The sequence below is a fragment of the Pan troglodytes genome, chromosome 3 (genome assembly GCF_028858775.2).
Source record: "Pan troglodytes isolate AG18354 chromosome 3, NHGRI_mPanTro3-v2.0_pri, whole genome shotgun sequence".
NCBI classification, from domain to species: Eukaryota; Metazoa; Chordata; class Mammalia; order Primates; family Hominidae; genus Pan; species Pan troglodytes.
The window spans coordinates 176,587,774-176,610,704 of NC_072401.2; the positions used below are offsets into that span (position 1 = coordinate 176,587,774).

At 35.7% G+C, this 22,931-nt stretch overlaps 1 protein-coding gene across 6 annotated transcripts in view; it reads left to right on the top strand.

Annotated features, from left to right (window-relative positions):
- Positions 1–981: 981 nt before the first annotated feature.
- The window catches only part of ADAM29 (ADAM metallopeptidase domain 29), a 60,277-nt gene continuing 38,327 nt past the window's right edge, over positions 982–22,931 (top strand). Inside the window, exons 1-4 of one of the 6 annotated variants that reach the window (XM_054682629.2) lie at positions 997–1,110; positions 3,326–3,431; positions 13,561–13,750; positions 19,513–19,593. The gene's annotated coding sequence lies outside the window, so the exon portion shown is untranslated. 6 annotated transcript variants of the gene reach the window in all.

Below are 22,931 nucleotides of genomic sequence, written 5' to 3' on the forward strand. Positions count from 1 at the left end.
TCAGTCGCTAACTTAGCCATGGTGTCAAAGTAAGCCATCTCCAATAACAAATCATGCTGATATCAAGTTTCCTTGACATATCAGAAAAAGGCTTTAAATGATATTCTTCACAAAATCCATACCTCAGTTGCATTGTGAGAACCACACAAACCCATATCAAGGGCCATTCTACCAAATACCTTCCAAAGTATATTGGTAATGAACAACAAGGAAAAACTGACAAACTGTCACAAACTGGAGGAAACTAAGGAGATAAGATGACTTAGTAATGTGGTAACCTGGACTGGATCCTGGAAATGAAAAAAAATTTAGGGGGAAATACAGGCAAATCCTAATGAAGTCTGTAACTTAGTTAATAGTATTATACCAATGGTAATTTTTTACTTTTAATAAATGTATCATGGTTATTCAAGATGTTAACATTAGGGGAAGCTAGATGAAGCATATATGAAAACTCTACAAGCTTTGCAACTCTTCTTTAAGGATTTAATCATTAAAAAATTAAAAATAAATGAAAAAAACAGCTGCAACAATTGTCTATACGTTGAGAATTTCAAAAAGATGCTGTTTACTTTGGGATGCAAGTAAAAACACTATAGTTGTTAAACCCTAGAGTACTCTTGAAAAAGATGGTTTTATACACTTTAAACTGAAAGAGTATAGGAAAAATAATTTCACTCTTACAGCTAGGAAACAAAAGGGAACAAATACAAATGGGGTAATTATTGAAGTTTCTGCAAGGGGGAATAAGTCGCTCAATGTCCCTTCATTGCATAAAGGCAAAGTTCTCTAATTATTAAAGAAAAAAAACTCAACATTTTGATTGATAGGCCCTGTGACATCTGTCATACATCTTGACATTGTTACCTAACTTCTCCCTGGGACTGAATAACTATCAGGTGCCGGGTACCGCTAATAACCCTCAAACACTTTGCATGCCCCAGCGCATAATTGTCGCCCTCAGACTCTTAATTGAGAAACATTCTTTCCTCCTTTGTGACATCACATCCACTAACCAAATGGGGTGGTGTGAGTATCTCCTGTAAAATAAAAGCTCTCCTGATGGCCTGTTCCTGCACATTTCCTGAGGACGCCCTCGATCACAAGCAGGTTATAGCTATTTAAACCTTGCCTTATCTGTACTCTTTACACAAATTGAAGGTCAAAGAAGTAGTCATACTTCTGGGCATAGATTAAACTGATTTTGTAATACTATTTAGGCTGAACCTATCAGTTTCAGACTAAACCCTCCAAATATCTGCCCAAACTTGCCCCATACCCTCTAAAACCAAGGCCTAACAAAGCACTAAAATCAATAGATGAAAACCTATTTGAGAAATGAATCATGAAACTTTGTACTATTCCTTTTAGTACTTCTCTAAATTTAAAAAAAAGAAAAAGAAAAAAAAACACAGGGCAGTGATATAAATTTGTTCAGAATCTCAGGAGTATAAATTGAATAATGATCTCCCACTTCTCTGTAGTAACAAATTCAAATATTATTTTGTCTTTGGCGCATAATGAAATTGCATATTTTACAGCTGTAAATCTGTTTTCTGTTCCTTTAGAATCTGTTCAATTCAGAGTCATCTGTTTGCTTTCTTCTGAGAAATTCGATAACGTACCCTGGTAATTATGACTTAGGGCTTATTGAGATATTGTCTTAATTTTTAAAAGTCTTTAACCAGGGCCTCAAGGAACTTACATTTCCCTATATTCTACCATACTTTGTGGTATTCTAAAGTTTAGCTGAGCTCTAGGACTGACTCCATCCATCTAATTACTTGTTTTATGTCTAATAGTCTATAAACTTTCTGATGGGGACTAAAATTTTTTCTCAAACTAAAGTGTATCATCTGAAGCATAATATATCCCAAGGAGGTAAATTTCTCTTTTCTGAAAGATCATAACCATTCAGAATTTTTCTAGTTAGTAACCAGGAGATTTTAGAGATGATTCTTTGGGTCTCATTCACTATAGCCAACAATGGGTTTCCAAATGTATTCATTTTCTATGGCTAGATATTAAATTAGCACAGAGTTAGGCGCATAAAGCAACACACATTTATCACACCACAGTTTCTGTGGATGAGGAGTTTGGGTAAGGTTTAACTAGGTCCTTTGTTCAGGGTCTCACAAGCCGAAATCAAGGCATTAGCCACGTTGCAGTTCTCTTCTGGAGCTCAAAGTTCTCTTCCAAGCTCGTTAATGTTGGTAGAATTTAGTTACTTGTGGTTGTAGCATCGAGGTCCTCTCCTTTTAGAGGCTCCCCCTCTTTACGGGCAGCTTTCAATACAGCTGTTTCTCTTTAAGGCTAGCTAGAGATTCTTTTGCTTTTATGGCTTTCACCTGATTAAGTCAGTGCCCATCCAGAATAGTGTCCCTTTTGAATCAAAGTCAACTAATTAGAGATCTCAGTTACAGCGGCAAAACCCTTTCACCTTTTCTGTGTTACATAATCCAATCACTCAAGTGAGATTTATCATATTCAAAGATCCTACTTATATTCAAGGGAGAGGATTATACAAGAACATGCACATCTGGGCATTTTAGGAGTCATTTTCTTATTCTGTCTGCCACGTTGACTTTCAGAAATTGACACAATACTGTATCACTTAACCAAATCTTTGTTAATCAAATCTCTTATCTGAGAATTTATGCATATATAGGCATTTCATGCTTTAAAAATTAGCCCTTCAACAACCTCTCATTATGAGCCTGCGTCATCATGAATCATGTTACCTATTCATACATAAAAGATCTGAACAAGCCAAATATCTCTTCCATCTCAACAAACCAGTATCATGCAACTATTTTTCTACTAACCCAATGTCAAAATCCTACTTTCCTAAGCTGAAAGCAGAAGTTGAAACTTGATGGAGGCTTCTACTAACAGTTTTACTTTCTACCTTAAACTTAATGGTTCCCTATTTTGCCAGTCTTTGCTGCCCATTAAAAGTATGCAATATTTCCTAACAAAGTAGGCTTACTTTCTAAAATTGAATTACTTTCTTCTTTCCATGTTTCTGTTCATCACTGTAATACTTTAAATACTATTAATCTTCTTCCATTAGAAGAGGGAAGCTCATGGCCCCCTAACCACTGCTTCCTAAATATCTAGTAGATTTATTAAAACACGCTAATAAATTAATTAAAGCATTCCCAGAAATCCAGATTTAATCTTGATTTGTTTGTAGGTCATATCCTAAGAATGAAACCAGAAAATATCAGGCAGAATACACTGGAACAAATTTTAACTCACCATTTTGACCCCTTTCCAGAAATGAAAATATTCTTAGATAACAGAATTGTTTCCATTCCCATAGCTTGCTGGATGAATAAAGGGAAGAAAGTTTATGTACACTAATAGTAGAAATGTTTTGGGATGGTTCATGATTTCGAAAAGCTTCAGAGAAAATAAAGATACTTAATGTAAGTATCTTTGCAGTAAGATAATGTAATTATCTTACATTATCCATAATTTAGAATGGTTAGCAGATTAAAAGTATTTTAATAACTGTAATGGTTCCTAAGAAGTTGACTATTATCAAGGTGGATATCAGTTCAAAAAGAGACATCATCAAAGCAAAAGAAAATGTTGATTGATCATTACACCAACGGGTAGTTCTCACCAAGATCTCTAACCCACAACACTCAGAGACCACATCTTTGAAGAAGTTCAAAGAGAATATTATACTATGCCAGTCTTTGGTTCTACAGTAAGAAAACTAGAATAATAAGCACAATGGAATTGTCACCAGAAAGTATAAACAAGATGAGTATAAACAAAATTTATAAACAAGATGTAAACAAACACATTTTTAAAAACCTGTATTTATGAAAACAGTCAATCAACTCAAATGTTACACACAATTTTTCAACAAGAGAAATAAAAGCTATAATATGAAAATCACCTCTGGCCCACTTAGAGTGGCTTCTGGTGGCCCCAAGTGAAATCTTCTTAAAAAGGTATGTGACATTACGCACACATGTAGGACAAACTGGCCTCTGTACTCAACCAACATTAGTGAGAAAATGAATTTCATTTCCTATTGCTGGACTACTCTTGATGCATGGTGCCAAAGAATTATAATATTATCTGACAAACCCATACGGGCATTTTGGCCAAAACCAGATCATTGAATGGTCCCCAACAACCAATTTCCAAATGGACGCACAAAAGCCTACTGCCTATTATCCAAAAAGTGAACAGGAATATGTTACCATGTTAAACTGATATCCACCTTAAGGATAGTGGCTAACAATGTCAACTCGCATATATTTTGATCCATCAGTTTCCCGTCTCAGTAAAAGATTAATATGCTTTCTTCGTATGTTTTACATAAATTGAATCATTCTTAAAAGCTTTACTAAATATGTAATATATGGAAGGTGTATTATTAACTGCTACAGGAAATACCTGTGGGAATAAGTTGTGTGTGTGTGCACATGTGTACACACATACATGTGTGGTTAAATTTCAAAATTTCTTCCAAGCTATAGGTAAATTTTCAAATGACTTTTATTTTCGTATGTAGTTCAAAATGTGGAATGATAAGATAAAGAAATGATACTTTAGGAAGCCAGACTTATCAGGTATTATAACAATTAATTTAAAGTTCAAACTCAATTGAAATCACTCTATTGAGTCTCCAACTACTAAATTAGTTAATGATTCTTTTTAACTTTTGGGATCTTGGTTTGATGGAAGTGAATATAAGTATCAAAATTCCTTAAATATTTCCATATGAAGACAAGTTTAAATCATATATAAAAATTCAAATAAAGGTCTGTCACCAGGAACATTAATAAGCATAATGTAACTGTCACTATAAAGTCTTTAAACAAGTTGTAAACAAAATACAATTTTTAAAAACTGTGTTGATGACAATAGCTTATCAACTTGAGTGTTACATACACTCTTTCAACAAGACAAAAAAGCTGAGCAAACTGAAATCAATGAATTTTATTGGACCCATTAGAGAACTGAAGTCATAGAGCAAATCATCATCCTGAAATCTGGAGACAGGCAAATACAGAGGGTCATAACTGGAGTCTGCTTATTTGGAGCAGAAGTTTCCGAAGCCATAAACTGGTAGTAACATTTATAAGGTAATTCTTCTGAACTGCTGAAGCTTTTTGATGAGGCTGAGTTTCAATCAGCACGAGCATAAGAAACTCAGAGGTACCATTTATGGAGGCTTCCATACTTTGGTGGGTTTTTACTTCTAGGAACCCCACCAACTTATCATTGTGAAGAGGTAAGAGAGAGACCCTCACGGCTGTGACAGTGGGTAGAGAAAGTTACCATTTGAAATATTTGAAACCATTTTTATTTTATTTTTATAAAATAAATATTTTTATCTTAAAAAATATTTATTCTGTTAGTTATTTTATCCCCCCACTATCACATTCTTGTGATAATCACATCTTTTAAATCTGTAAGCAATGTTATCTTTTAATATAATCTTTGAAATATAATCTTTGAAATCTCACAAAAATTTATGTTTTATAATTCACCGTGAATAGCAAAGCCAAAAGAATAACCCACTATTTCCTATACTCAAACATGTTACAGATCAACCCAAAAGAAAAAAGACACAAAACCAAAACCAAAAAAACACATATGCTTAGTTAGGAGTTAAAGTTACTCAAGCTCTCCAAATAAAACATACAAATTATTAGCATTAATTAATTATTATTATTTTTTTTTGAGATGCAGTCTCGCTCTGTTGCCTAGGCTGGAGTGCAGTGGTGCGATCTCGGCTCACTGCAACCTCTGCTTCCCGAGTTCAAGTGATTCTCCTGGCTCAGCCTCCCCTTATAACTGGGATTACAGGTCTGTGCCACCATACCTGGCTAATTTTTGTATTTTTAGTACAGACGGGATTTCACCATGTTGGCCAGGCTGATCTCCAACTCCTGACATCCTGATCCACCCACCTCGGACTCCCAAAATGCTGGGATTACAGTCATGAGCCACCGTGCTCGGCCTAATTTAATACAATTACAACTTAAATGGCCACTTTGTCATTGACAATGATTGCTTGAGCACAGGGTGAGTGCCCCATAAGCTGTTAGGAGCTGTTTCTTCAGATCAATGTCTCCTCTCTGCACTGCCAGCTCCTACCTGTGCATCACCTCCTATATACTGTGCATGATATATATATATATACACATATATATCTTTAAAAAATATTTTCCACCACACATACTTCCTTTCATTAATCAGATAACAGGGAAGAACAACAACAAAATCTGAACAAGCCAATCACTCTCTCTTTGGGATATGATTTTTTTCCTTGTGCATGAAGTATTCAGCAACAACATAAGAAAGGGAAAAGAAGAACCATTTCTTGTGTATACTCCCTAAACACACAAGCCTAGTCCACTGGGTGGGATATAACTGTATTTATATGCCTACCTCCAGGCATGGTCACTTGATGTTTCACTACTACTGGTTTCTGTGTCTAAGTTCTCACACTCTGCTTGACAAATGCTTCTTCAAGGGGATAACAGGCTAGAACTGCAGCTCTGCAAGAGGTCATTCTTCCCAAGGCCACTTCTTCTCAGCTTCTCTGTCTTCATGAGTTCTTTGAGCTCAATCTTCTGTGAGAAGAAGGCAATTGTCTTCATTTTCAGGATAGAAGACACTGTTAAGAGAATGAACAGAGTAGTCACAGACTGACGGAAATATGCAAAAATACAAAAGAAATTACTTTATTGTAAATCATACCTAACACTCAACAATAATAGTACAGACAACTCAATTAAAAAATGAGCAAAAGATCTGACAGACATGTCATCAAAGAACATGTACAGATAGCAAATAAGCATAGGAAAATTTTATCAAAACATTTGTCTTTAGGAAATTGCAAATTAAGACAAAATGCTGCTACATACTTGTTAAAGAGGTTAAAATTTAAAAAATTGGACAATACCAATATGTGGTAAGGATGCAGTGCAACAGGAACTCTTGTTCACTGCTAGTTTTGGAAGACAGCTTGGGAGTTTCTTACAAAGTTAGAGATAGTCTTACCTCAACATCCAGAAATTATACTCTTGAATATTAATGCAACTGACTTGAAAACTTATGTCTACACAAAAAACTGCATGTCAATGTATATAGCAGCTTTATTCATAATCATCAGAAAGTGTAAGTCACAAGATAGCCTTCAGTATGCTAATGAATAAACAAACTATGACATATCAATACAATGGATACTGTTTAGTGATAAAAAGAAATGAACCATTAAGCAATGAAAAGACATGGATGAACCTGAAGTGCATAATAGTAGGTGAAAAAAGCCAGTCTGAAAAGGCTACATTAATATCATTTCAGTTATATGAGATTTTAGAAAGGCAGTAAAAAGACCATTAAAAGACTATTGTATGTTAGGAGTCTGGAGAAGCATAATTCTCCACTTCTTCCATGTGGGCTATGCAAGTTGACACCCTTTCAAAGGCTACAGTGTGGAAAATGGAAAAAGTAACTTTACATTAGAGAAATGGACAAATACTACCTAAGCCCGATGATGAAGGCCAACATTAACTGTGACAAGGAATGTCGATAGCAGTTGCCTTGATATGATAAAAGGCACTTTCCCTTTGTGGCCTTCCAAATATGTATAAATTATTCTAACCATCAAACACTAATTGAAGGACATTCAACAAAATACCTTCCCAGTACTCCTCAAGATTGTCAAAGTCATTAAAAACAAGGAAAGGGCAAAACTGCAATAGCCAAAGAAGCTGAAAAAGACATGACTAATTGTGATGTGGTGTCCTGGATGGGACCTTGGAACCACAAACAGACATTAGCAAAAAATTAAGGAAATCTGACAAAAGGCATGGATTTAATAACGAGGTGTTAATATTGGTTCTTTCATTGTGAAACATGTATTATATAATGTAAGATGTTTCTAATAGGAGAAAGTGGGTATGGAGATACATGAAACTCTGTGCTATTTTTGCATTTTTTTTCCTGTAAATTAAAACGGTTTTAAAAAACAAAGTTTATATTAAAAATATTTAAAATGTCATGACCATCTGCCTCTTGTCATATAGCCATGCCTCCATGGCTAAGACATACAGGAGTAATTAAATGGTTCTTTTATTAAAGAAAGGAAGAAAGGAAATATCTTACAATGTGATAGAGGAAGTCACTTTAAACTATGCAGTTTTCCCTTTCAGAACCGTCCAATTCAAATGTTCTCTGACAGAATTTGTTTACATTATTAATTCTGAGAGTCTTCATAAGTCTTATACTTGAGCCAAAATTAAAATGCCAGGAGAAGTATCCATTTCAAAGGGAAAAGGAAGTGGCTACCCACGTCGTTTCGTAAAGACTTGTGCTCCTGAGAAACAAAGAAGTGAACCAGACAGAAGATAAAATGCTAGATGAAAATTGATGATAATAATTGCTTGAGAAGGCTTAGAAAAATAACTAGAAAATCACAGTGGGTACTTTCTGTTTTCCTTGCTTGCTGAAAGACAAATAGAAACAAAGTATCAGGTACAGATGCTTCTGATATGGGATCACACAATAACAACACTGCTTCAGACACACTTTAATGAAAGTCAGCTTTCTTTCAAATCATTTTTTAAAAAAATTATATCCTTTATTTCCTATTTGGTGTAAAAAAAAAGAGTATGTATATTTATACAGATAGAGTGAAGTGGAGATTTGCAAAACCACTGAAGTATTTTAAAGATTGTAAAATAATCATAATAACAATTATGTATTGAATAAGAATGGTAGTCACTGCCCTAAATATTTAACCTGGTTTATCGTATTTAACTTCCCAAACCACCGTATGAGGTAGACATTACTATTATCATTCCCATTTTACAAAAGAAAAAACCATATCGATAACGCTTCAAATTGATGCTCAGACCACTTCCCTGCCTTCCGTTCATAAGCACACAAGTTTACTTAGCCTAAAGAAACTTCTCCTGGTTGTCAATATGATTAAATTATATAAATATTATTTAATTTTCTCAAGTTCTGAAAATAAGATATATTTAACTATGAAGATTTAATAAGGCAAAAGTATAAGGACAGATGAGTTACGTTTTCCATTAAAATACTAGTTTTTAAACTCAGAGTACTGACACTCTAAAACAGTATTAAAAACAACATTTGGGAGGCTGACCGGGGAGGATTGCTTGAGGCTAGGAGTTCGAGACCAGCTTGGGCAGCATAATGAGACTCCATCTTAACAAATACATTAAAAACCATTAGCGAGTGTCGTGGTGCAAGCCTATAATCCCTGTTACTCAGGAGGCTGAGCCATGATCACACCACTGCTCTCCGGCCTAGGTGACAGAGCAAGACCATGTCCAAAAAAAAAAAAAAAAACGAAACATAACAACAAAAGATAACACTGTTTCCCCTTTTCATTAAATAGTTCTATTGTCTTTATGAACTCTCTCTGACTTGCATTTGGCATATATTGAGAACTCTTAAAATTCAGTAAAATATACAAAAAACAATACAAACTAAGCAAAATATTTCAGCAGACATTCCACCGAAGAATATACATAAATGTCAAATATGCTTATCAAAGATACTCAGTATCATTAGTCATTAGTGAAATGCAAATTAAACTCAACTAGATACCACAACAAATCTCTTAGAGTGGCTAAGAAATACTCAAAATACCAAGTGCTAGCAAGAATGCAGACAAACTGGAACATTCAAACACAGGTGTTAGGAAATAGTACAGCCCATTTGAACTATTTGACAGTTCATTATACACTCACTATCAACCCAGCCACTCTACTTTTAGGTGTTTGCCCAACTAAAAACTTATGTTTATGCAAAAACCTGCATATCAATATTTATAGTAGCTTACAACTGTTGGTGCAATAGTAATTGTGTGTTTTTTTTAAACGGCATTACTTTCAATGGTAAAAACTGCAATTACTTTTGCACCAAACTAATATAAAACAATTTGGGGAGAACTGGCACCTTTACTATGTTGAATGTTCTAATCTATCTGTATTTGATTTTAAAAAATTTCCCTTATTAACATTTTGTAGTTTTCACCATGTCAATTCTGTACATGTTTTGTTATATTACTATCTAAGTAGTAAATTTTCTTTCGAATGATTGCAAATGGTAGTTGAGTTTTAATTTCAATTTCTAAATATTCCTTGTTTGCATACAAATTGTGATTAAGTTTTGTCTGTTGATCTTGTAACCTGCAGCCTTGGTCAACTCACTTACTGGTTCTAGGAGTATTTTATAATATATTTATTGGGCTAGTCTACCCACCACCTGTTATGGCGAGGTCCCTCTTGCTGGTTGGTGCACAGCTACCTGGGTATTCCTGGATGTGGGAGTGGGGTTTCAGGATGAGCCTAGTGGGAGAGTGCTTCTACTGGCCCCTCTATGTTTACTGGGTCCTGATTGATTCCTCTTGCTGGTGGAATCTTGCTTGGTATTATTGGAGGGACATGCATTTGATCCAAGGGAGACTTAATCCTTTCTGAGCCACCTTCTTTTGCTAGATTATGGGCTGGGAAACACTTGGCCTGTGTGGCCTTCTTCTGTTCGGTGGGGGAATATAAGACAAACTGCCATTATAATTTGGCTTTCCTCCAGTCCTAGGATTCCAAATCAGTTTGTCTTCGTCTTCCCTGCTTAAAACGTTTCCCCTAAGGGTATACAAAAACCTTCGTTTTCTGGATTTTACCTGTAAGGGATAATTGGAAGGACAGCCGAGTTCAGGCAAGCTGATTTATTGTCAGTCCTGCCGGGCTACCTCCTGATAAAAGCAGAGGAGGCAGCCCTGCTTACAGACCATTGCAGGGCTTTATAGGGCGAGGAACAGGGTCAGGGTGGGGGAGCTGAGATGGGTGTGCAGGTGTCTTGACCGCATCCTGGAGATGTTTTTTGCCAGCTTTGTTATGCAAGGTGAGCAGACATGTCAACCGCATCCTGTAACTGACTGGATAGTTACTGGAGGGGTCAGTGAAGGGGGGTTTGTCTTTAGCCCTGGGGGAGCTGTGCGGATGTAAGACCCATGGGAAGGGAGGGGGAACAGTCTGGTTGGGGTGAACCTAACATTACCTATCTCTACAAATTCCCTGTCATGTGCTTTAAAAAAAAAAAAAAAAAAAAAAGACACCAGCCAGAGTTGACAGGCAAAGACAATTGCAGAGGGAGGCAAGACTATTGCAATAGGGGAGAGAGACTATATTTAACTCCCCTGAAACAAAAGATGGGACAGTTTTTAATGACAAAGTACTAGAGAACTTTGCAGGGAGGTTGGTAAACATGATTCGGCCATCTGTGTTTGCTAATACGTGCTTATCTAAGTTAAGCTCCTACATTTCTATAGAGACTGGATAAAGGCACTCCATCTTTCTTGGTGAATACTTTTCAAAAGGATGACTCTCAGGATCTGGAGAAAGACATTCCTAGTCTGTAAAACTTGCAAGAGAAGATTTACATCTCTAAGCTGCAGCGAAAGAATTTACAATTTTAACTTTTCTAAAGTAACTGCTCTAAGAAAAGAGAGATCAAGGGCCTAGAGTCAGGAAGAAACTTGTCTAAAGTTTAGTCAAGTTTGGGGGAACTTCTAAGGCTGCCTTGGTCAGTGCCAGATGACTTAAAATTTCCGGAATGCCATCTGCTAATTTGCACTTTCTTGTTTTTGCACATGTTGGTTTCTCTGTAAAATATCCTTTCCTCTTTGTTTTCCTGACAGTTTCCTTATTTTGTTTCAATAATCTGTTCAATCTTTACCTCTTCTGTGAAGTACACTCCTGGTTACTCCATATCAGTTGATAAGGCACATTTTATACCACCTTTTTGAAGCATAATGTTGACTTTCTTTAGAAAGCATATTCTGATGCTTTCAAAAAGACCCAGCCACCTCTTTTTGATCACTTTGTAAAACATAAAATGTCTTTTTGTTACAGGACTTTTCATTAGTTCAGCTCAAGATGAGGTCCTTATCACACAGCTACGAAAATTTAGGCTAGCGGATGATTTGAGGAGTGAAAAAAATGGAAAAGGGGGGAAACACAGACTCTCCACAAAGCCAGAGTCCCTGCTGATGCGCTTCCCGCCTCGCAGTTTGAATCCCAGGTTCCACACAGGAAGAGGAGGGGCTAAGCTCCTCCCTGCTGCAAAACCCACAGGAACTTCCTGAGTTTCCACCCCAGTGCCCAAGGCCAGCTGGAGTTTTTCTGGGGAGTCCTTCCCACTTGTCTGCCTCATTTTTGTATAGGATTTACATAATTTCATTGTTTATACATCTCTCCTTCACTCTATCTCTCACATCTCTCTCTCTCTCTCTCTTTTTTTTTTTTTTTTTTTTTCTGTTGAGACAGACTCTCACTCTGTTGCCCAGGCTGGAGTGCAGTGGCGCGATCTCAGCTCACTGCAATCTCTGTCTCCTGGGTTCAAGCGATTCTTCTGTCTCACCCTCCCAAGGAACTGCAATTACAGGCGCATGCTACCACACCTGGCTAATTTTTGTTTGTTTGTTTTTTTGTTTTTGGGACAGAGTCTCAGTCTGTCGCCCAGGCTGGAGTGCAGTGGCCCGATCTCGGCTCACTGCAACCTCTGCCTCCCGGGTTCACGCCATTCTCCTGCCTCAGCCTCCCGAGTAGCTGGGACTATAGGCGCCTGCCACCATGCCCGGCTTATTTTTTGTATTTTTAGTAGAGACGGGGTTTCACCATGTTAGCCAGGATGGTCTCGATCTCCTGACCTCAAGTAATCTGCCCACTTCGGCCTCCCAAAGTGCTGGGATTATAGGCTTGAGCCACCGCTCCCAGCCTCTCTCATATATATCTATATATGAAACTCTATCCCCACTCATGATATAAAGCTTGAAGCTAAGTAAGCACTCAAAAATACTTTAAATTGAATAATTAAAGCAATTTTCACATTGTGTTAAAATTTTAATAATATGTCTCTTCATTCTTGTCTCTGAATAGCTTGAGTTCATTCATCTTGTGAAAAAGGCCCTAGCACCTTGTCTGGCAGCTGCTTACTGATTATTTAATGAACAAATGGATGAGTAATAATAATTTATAAAGCAAAATTATTTTTCCAGAAAAGTAGCAATTTTGTATCAAAACTTGGAATGTCATATTAAAGTCCTTAAAAATTAAATTTATTTAAGAATTAAAAGCCTCAGATTTTATGTTTAAAAGGTAACTATGTCTTTTTTCCTTCAACTATTAATTTTGTTTTTCACAAATGGCCAACTTTTTTTTTTAAATGACTCCTTTTCTCCTAGAATCGGAAATTGTACTTTGAAAATATACTCTAGATTTAACAATTCAAATAGCCCACTAACACTGACAATTTTGATGTAAAAGAATGATTTTCTTCTGGGAAATTTTATATTTATGCATTTAAATTTCTCTTGACTATTTTTCCATGTACTTCAGAAAGCTATGAATTTTTTTTCAGCCTTCCACTTTTGTGTGTAGTTATCAAGTTTTAGCTCATCAAACTGCTGAATTTAAGCTTTATCTGTCTAATTTCCTCTTCCAATATTCTTCAGCAGTTCACAGTCTTCATTTCTCATTTCAGGTAGAGTACAAAACATGTTCTCCCTGCAGTCTCACGAATTGTGAACAAAAACTGAAGTGAAAACTCCCGGGGCATAACTCGTCAATACTCCTGTGATCGTATAACCATCAGCAAGAAAACAAATTTGATTGAGCCCCCATCCAGTCCTCTTTGCGTGGAATCAGACCTCTTTCGCGGTGAAAAGGAGCAGGTAAAACAAATAAGCAGAGGCACAAAATCATCACCAAACCAGACTCACTGAAATGCCAACACTGGCATGTGCGCAGACATTTTCTACTCTGGACTTACTTCTAAACAGCAATGCCAACAAGCATGAGAGGTGAAAAAATGTGGATAAATACATGTTTGGTTTATTGAACTAGGTCTTATCATATCCAAATTAAAAACAAAAGGCACATCTCAATTTCAAAATAAGGTTCTGAATTTTAATTCTCAGATTCATTGAATTTCTTTTTGATTCAAAATTCAAACTCTTCTATCGAATATATCCTTTAGATAAATTGTCTCCCAAACTCAGCAGCAGATTCTCCCTTTTTCTTGTAGCCACATGAAACTATATATTTTCCCGACCAGAGTCTCCAAATATATTGTTGATAGAAACATAACTTTCTATTAACAAAAATTGTTTATGCATATCTACTAATTTCTTACATTGTATTTCCACCAACCAAACATAACCAAGATCACACATATATTCAATCTTACACTGAGAATACCTTAAAAGCTAATATTTTAAACTTTGTAATTAATTCTGATTGTCTCTATTTTCATTTTTAAAAAATCTCTCTCGTTAGTACCTACCATAATTTATACCCAGTCTCTCTCTCTCTGTCACACACACACACACAAGCACACATACACATGGTGAGAGGGAGAGTGGGAGAGACTGTTTTGAATGTTTTGGTTAATTAACTATAATGTATTTTTCTCATTTGTATTTTATTTAAATTTTCATATTTACTTTCATTGAAATGAAATATTTTTCCACATTTATTTTTACTGAAATGACAATACATGAGGCCAGGTGAGGTGGCTAACACCTGTAATACCAGCACTTTGGGAGGGCAAGGCAGGTAGATCACTTGAGGTCAGGATTTCGAGACCAGCCTGATTAACATGGTGAAAACCATCTCTACTAAAAATACAAAATTAGCTAGGTGTGGTGGCACATACCCGTAATCCCAGCTACTCGAGAGGCTGAGGCAGGAGAATCACTTGAACCCGGGAGGTGGAGGTTGCAGTGAGCCAAGATCATGCCATTGCACTCCAGCCTGGGTGACAAGAATGAAACTCTGTCTCAAAAAAGAGAGAGAAAAAAAAAGGAATGACAATATATGAAGTTTTCCTGAATGGGGAGAAAGTATAATCAGAGAGTAAAGATGTAACAATTCTTAGTTTATAACTTCAAATATTAGGATCTAGTGGTAAGCTACCTCAGTCTATTTGGGCTGCTATAACCAAGTCTGTATCCTCACATGGTAGCAAGGAAGGCCTCACAAGCTCCCTCAGGCCTCTTTTACAAAGACATTAATCCCATTCATAGGGCCACAGCCCATAGGACCCAATCACTCCCAAAGGCCACACCTCTTAATATTATCACATTGGGGTTCAAGTTTCAACATATGAATCTTGGGGGACACATACATTCAGACCATAGCATAAGCCAAGTAAAGATTTTGAGTGATCTTTTAGGAAGTGGGACTATTTTTTCCCATCCTTCTTTTCCCCTTTGTCCAAACTAAATGAAAATTTTGCAGTGAAAAAAGGGGAAAGTCTGAGGAGGAAACCAAAGGGCTAGACACTAATGAGATCTGGGAAAGCAGTTCTTTCGTCTCAAAATTAGCCACAGTATGGAACGATGAAAAGAAAGGATGTCAGGAATCAAAGAATAGATAAGACTTATTGTGTGTTCATACCTGATCATCTAGAAAACCTAAAAATCTCCCCAAATCTCCTAGGGCCAGGAACATGGATTTGGAACATCCTCACAGATAGGTCCCATGTGATTTGGTCAGATAAGAGGAGCAATCTCACATTTCCTTAACTGGCAGAGAGTGGAAGTTAAGGAGCAGAAAGCAAATGGCTCTGAGGATGTTTTGTAATTGTGATTAGAAGAATCTAGAGAATAAATTAGATTGGACCATAAAGTTAATGAGCAGAATGGGGTCTGAGATAACGAGAAGCTCTCTGCCTGAAAGTGTGGAGAATAGGATCCCAGCAGAGGACAGCACATCCACAGGGCAGGGGCTTTGCTCCTTCCTCACTATATATAGTGGTCATACAACCTCTTAGAAAAGAAAATTCTAGAGAGAAGTGAAAGAGAGACTTCTTGAGCTCCCTAAGTGTAAATTTGAAGTGACAAAGAATACTGAAATAATTGAGTTTAACTTGAATTGTTTATGACTATCTAACATGAGGTGGAAAAGGAGCTTTTGTGATATGTTAAATCATAGAAAAGTCAAGAAGTTACATGCCTACCAAGCTCTATTTAAAAAAAAAAACTTTTAGGTTCAGGGGTACATGAGCATGTTTGCTATATAGGTAAACATATGTCACAGGAGTTTGTTGTACAGAATATTTCATCGCCCAGGTATTAAGCCTAGTACCCGATAGTTATTTCTCCTAATCCTCTCCCTCCTCCTTTCCTCCATCCTTAAGGAGACCCCAATGTCTATTGTTCCCTCTTTGTGTCCATATGTTCTCATCCTTAAGCTCCAACTTATAATTGAGAACATGCAGTATTTGGTTTTCTGTTTCTGTGTTAGTTTGCTAAGGATGATGGCCTCCAGCTCCATCCATGTTCCCGCAAAATACATTATCTCTTTCTTTTTTATGCCTGCATAGTATTCCATGGTGCACATGTACCTCATTTTCTTTATCCAGTTTACCATTGATGGCATTTAGGTTAATTCTGTGTCTCTACTATTGTGAATAGCGCTGCAATGAACATAGGTGTGCTTGTGTCTTTATAGGAGAATGATTTATATTCTTCTGGGGTATACCCAGTAATGTGATTGCTAGGTTGAACGGTGCTTCTGTTTTTAGCTCTTTGAGGAGTTGCCACACTGCTTTCCACAATAGTTGAACTAATTTACATTCCCACCAACAGTGTTCCCTTTTCTCTGCAACATCACCAGCATCTGTTATTTTTTGACTTTTTAATAATAGCCATTCTGACTGGTGTGAGATGGTATCTCATTGTGTTTTTGATTTGCATTTCTCTAATGATCAGTCATGTTGAGCTTTTTTTCATATGCCAAGTCTATTTTTAAATATCATTAGTGAACTAATTATGAGGTTTATTACCTTATATTTCTCTTTGATATACCAGCATTATTATGATATAATGCATATATCATAAAGTTTGTAGTTTCTCATTTGCTGATAATTTCAGTATCAGAAATCTCAAAGAGTTTTAATTTTAATCTCTATTTCCTCCATATTTACCATTTTCTTTCTTTGTATTTTTATTTCTATTTTTTAATGTATAATCTTATTGTTCAAAACACTTGGGTTTTTCTAGTGTCGATTGCAATCATAATCTTAACTGATACAAATTTTAATGCTGATATTGCAGTTTAATTTTCTATAACCAAAACTCTTCTTTTTCAATTCATCTTATTATTTTTTCACTATGAGCCACATGTCTGTTGTGATATTTAAAAGTAACATATCAGAGCTTCATCCCCAGAGATTCTGACTCAGGTCTGGGGTTTCCCATCTTCCGCAGGAGATGCTGATGCACGGATGGAATTGAAAACCGCTGTTGTAGTTAACTTTTCAGGGTCTGTCAGTCTTTTGTCTAGTGAGTCTGTTCATCTGAAATGGGACCTTCAATTTGGCCCACAGCTAACTTTTCTGATATTATAATTAGATGCAAAAAGATAGGTTAAAAGAGATATAAACAATTCTCTAGTCCCTTAGAAAGCTGTGAACTAAAGCAAAATTAATAGTTTTAGTTCATATTATATTACCTGAATGGATAGAGAGAAAGAAAAATGGATACACAGATGATAGATAGATACATAATCAATAGAGATAAAGACATAGTACATATTGTTGTAACTGTGTTCATATATTATAGGCATCAAAGCTATGAGGAGCGTGAGCTGCCAGTGTTATAAATTTTTTACCGAAATACCCTAGTTTTACAATTGAGGAGCCCTTTTTTGGAAAACCAGTCAAGCTCCTTAGATAAGAGCTCTCTGTTGTCAGTTCTCAAATAAAATAAAGTTATATAACAATAGAAGGGTCTACATATAATACAGGATATGTCATTAGAAATGCATTGAATTCTTATCAAATTTCAAGGTAACTTCCCATGTGGAATTCAGAATTTATTGTTAGATTAAAATATGTAAATAAGAAAAACAACATAAACTCAATAAGCCCATGTATACACAGGACACTTTTGGGACACTATGAGGTTTGGGACCACAGGGAATCATTCTTGGAGATCTTCATCAAGTTAAAATGTTCTATTTTAAAGTAAACCTACTACCCCATTCGTAGTGAACGTCTAGTAAGATTTTTTTGTTTGTTTATTTTGTTTTTTGTTTTGCCTTTTGCTGCTTTCTGATACAGTTGAGGCTTAGGTATTTAGGAAGCAATATAAAAATTATCCATATTTACGAAATAGGCAAGTTAATCTGGTTGACTTAATCTATTTAGAAGTTTTGATTCAATAGATTCCCAGTGCTGCAGTCCTACCATTTACTCTTTCCTTCAAATACTTAACACAGTATTTCGCTTCATTATTCATTCAGTAATTATTGAAAAGGCTGTGTGTCTCTGTAAATAGAAAGATGTAGACTTCCGAGTCAGCAATTTGGGGTTTGCTCCTGGATTACATGAATTACTTATTTATGTGAAGGCTTAGTTTCTTCATTTGAAAAATGGGCACTTCTCCGACAAGTTTGCTTATGAGAATTATGTTTGCACTGGTAGAAACATAAAAAGTATGCCTCAGATATTAACTAAATAGAGTGACCATATAATTTACTGTCCAATCTGGATACTTTTGAGAACAAAAGGAGGTCAATATTAATAAGTACACTGGGACAACAGTTACAAATCACAAGAGCCCAGGGCAAAATTGGGATTCAGGTCAATCTAATAAATAATGGCATTGTAGACCCTCAATAACAGCAATTCAGTCTCTTTCATTGTATTCCTCTGAGAGTAGATAGTTTAAATCCAGCAATCAACTTGCATTGCGGAAATTCTGTCTCTATAATATCAATGTAATTTCGACTTGAATTCCCAAATATAAGCAAAAAGTGAAAGAAGTTTTTGAGCAGTTTTCTTTACCATGTAGAACAAAGAAACGTGCCTAATTAAGATTTTGAAAGGTCAAAAGTTATTATTTTTAATTTATCTTAATTTTTACTGAACGAAAATAAATTTGTTACTTATTTGACATTTTTTTGGAACAACATTTTACGAAGTTTACTACTTTAGCAGAATATACCATTTCCTAAATTTACTTCCTTTATGTTCTATTACCACTGTAAACTTCCCCCCTCACTCCTCCCCTGCCCTGGCAACTCATTATAACTTTAAAAAGTTATTTTATTTTATTGATAAAACATTGCAGTTAAAAACTACCTATGTATTTGTTCTAAGTTGCTCCCACTTGTATTTGAATGGCAAGGATAAAATAAAGCCTCCTAAATGGTGCTATTTTTTTCATTGTTATTCCACATTACAACTAAAATTTACCTTCTATTGAAGCATAAAGTTCATGTCATGTCACCAAAAAAGACATGGGCATGATATCCTTATATATTTTTTTCAATTAAGCTCATATCACTAAGTGCTATCCTAGGAGGAAAAAATGATTTGGAGAGTGATCTCATTCAGTTTAAAAGAGCATTTTTATGCCAATATAGAACAATGAGAATTTATCATCTGTGATAATATTTTAAATATAATGAGTTCCTCTTATTCCAGAGAATGTGACTTTCCTGAACAACAGGAGCAAGAATTAATGCCAGATTCTCTTCTCTAAAAATAATCAATTTGTTACTACAGGTAAATTAATTTCACTTTTTTCACTTCTTAGTACAAGGGGGTTTTAATTTCTATTACAATAAAACACACATTTTAAATAGATGTCATGCCATACACATTGATACTTACTTGTTGCATTATGTAGAGAACCAGTAAAATCTTTACTCACAATTTGCTAGTAATTTCCATAGAGCTCTCTTTCTCAATGAAAGAGTTCACTAATTCCTTCACTTCACATCCTAAAGCTAGAATGAATTGTGTCAAGCTGTTAGCCGTCTAGGCCACCAAAAAGAGTTACGCAAATGATGATGTATTCATTTATAAACACGCCTAGCTATTTTCTCAGCTATCATCAATTTTCCATTCTATTTTTAAAAATCATATTACTTTGATATATTTCTAAAGATTCTTACTGTTGAATCCTAAGTTATTTTACTCTTTTTCAGTTGTCAAAGTTCAAAAACATCTGACTTTTATATTGTGAAAAATAACCTTTTATAAACCTAAACATCTGTAGTCAGACCAGGCCATCTCTCCCATTTCATCAGGTGATTTCTCAACCAGAATTTCTATACCAAAAACTACAGTATTCTTTAAGGTTCTCAAACAGATCATATTTCCTTTCCTCTGAATGTCTTCATACATGCTGCTACCTCATTTCTTTACGTACCCTATTCACCTGGCTAGTTCTAAGCATTTCAAATTTCAGAGTTTTTTTTTTTTTTTTTTTTTCCTCAGAAAGCATTTTCTGAGCCTTGGATTGAAGCAGTTCCTATTCCTTATCCAAATCACATTTTATACTTTTTCATATAAGAAGGATCTCAGAATAGCAATTAATTAGTGCCTGCCACACCACTTGAATAAGGTATTAAAACATTATGACAAATTGCAATGTTAAAAGCCAGGAGTGAAAGAAGCAAGTGATACAGGTTAGGGCAAGTTTTTCAGAAATTAATGATATTTCATTGTTCGTAGTCCAACAAAAGTGTGGTGGCAGCTGCATGGTCTCGTGACAATAATAGATATTAGAGATGATGAAAGATTTTCATGACTGCAGCTGAAGAATATGGGGAAATATTCTGACTAGCTATATCTGAAAAGACATTGGGGACAATAGATTATTTGAAGGGTCTCTAAATACAAATGAACATTTCAGCATGTGGATATGGCCACAAGGAAAATTCTAAGTGGAGATAACAAATAAGGAGGGAGATTTAAATATTAAAAAACCAAGAAATCTTGGGGCGGGGCAAGAAGTTTACTAGGTAGCATGAATTATGTGGAAGATATAAAACTACAGAATTTGGGGAAGTTAACTAAGGATGGAACAGAGAGAAATGGAATGGGAATGTGAAAATCCTGTTCCTAAGTCCAGTAATGCTACCCTAAACCAAAATATTAGAGAAGTAGATGAGCAATTGAGAAGACTTGAGAGTGAAGGGATGCATGGTGGATTTCTTAAGGTTTTATTTGTAATATCACTTTTATGAAGGAGGAGGAAAAACTTCTGTATATACAAAAGTGCTCTATGTTTCTCTCCTTTTTTAAATATTCAGACTTTGCTCAGGTTTCATAAAATAATGTTTTCATAAAATGTACAGCAAAACAAAGATAAACTTATACTACTCAGATGACCTTGTTTTAAGAGATACTTGTGCCAAATATGAATTACAAGATGATCATGAGATCATCTGAATATCTTGACTGGGGCTCAGGATAAGAAAACAGGGGATTGTTGGTATAATGTTTTATTAGGGCTGCCATTACAATCTCCACAAATTGGTGGCTTAAAACAACAGAATTTCATTCTCCCAAAGTGTTGGAGTTGAAGAGTCCAAAATCCAGGTGTCGGCAGGGAAAAGCTCCCTCTGAAGAGACTCTGGGGCAGAATTCTTCCTTGAATCTTTGAGTTTTTGGTGGCCCAAGGAATTCCTTGGCTTGTGGCAGCATTACTGCAGTCTTTGTCTCCATCATTATATGGGTCTCCACGTGGCCTTCTCTATTATGTGACCATGTCTTCTCACCTTCTCCTTTCTGATAAAGGCACTTGTCACTAGATTTAGGGCACACCATAATCCAGGAAGATCTCATATCAAGGTCCTTAACTTACTTATCTGCAAAGAGTCTTTCTGCAAAGAGTCTTTCTTCCAAATAAGAGTACATTCACAGGTTCCTGGGGTTAGGACATGGGACATATCTTTTTGGGAGCCACCATCCAATCCACCACAGATAGTAGCACTTCTTTTTTGATCATAGTACTCATAAAGATATACTTTCTTTTCCATTTCCTTTTCTAAGAGCCCACATCAAAACACTGTCTAATTCATGAAGTACTGATGTCGGCTAAGAAGAGACTTTAATTACCTCCTCCAGAAATCATTTAGAATAAGGAATAGTCAAAGTTTTATTATTCTGGTTCGAATATTCTGAAAATAGGACAGAAAAATGAATCATCAAACAACTGGATATTTTCCCCTTTAATATTTCAAGTATAGATTTCACTCCAAGCCAGCATTTGCAAATAAATGCCATTTTTATTTTTAAACAATTTAGAAAATATTTTATCACATACCTTTGAGTGAAAATAATAAATGGGTTTTGGCAATTGTTCATTAGAATTGAGAGATGTAAAATAATATATAATATTTCATTTTGAGTTACATTCATCAATTGTTCACATTTCCTAAAATCAGGACCTCATGGAAAAAATAAAGTTTACCTACAAAAGCTTAAAAGGCAGATCAGATTTCACAAGGATGGATTATCCAAATAAAAGACACAATACACATTTAGATGGAAAGAAACAAACAAGCCTGAGGCTACCAAGTTTATAGTTAACTGGTGGAAAAATAGCCATTTTCTCACATGATTATCAGAAACACAAGACTGATCACAAGTCAGTGTTGCAAATTTTATGAATACAATCTTTCCTTTTTCTCCCTCTCTTCCTTCTACCCTCCCTCCCTTCCTCTCTCCTTCCTTCCTTTCCTCCCTACCTCCCTACCTTTCTCCATCCTTTCTTTCTTCCTTCCCCCCTTCTTTCCCTTTTATTGAGGAGTCAGAAACATATATAAAGGGTAGATTTTATATAGTTAGGGGTATATTTCAAGGCACACTGTTTTTGCTATCGTTTTTAATATCTCAGGGTAAAGTGGTTAGTTTTCTTCCAGGGCTGTGGGAAGTGAAGTAAGTGCATGATCACACCTCATGGTGGCAAAACAAGATATTAGTTTTGCTTTCTCAGTACCTCCTCTGGTCAAGGATTTGTTCACATCAGCTTATTTAGCTACTTTTAGACTTGGTGTCATTAACATGAAGGTTTGCTTATTTAGAGTTATTTACGTAGATATAACACGAGA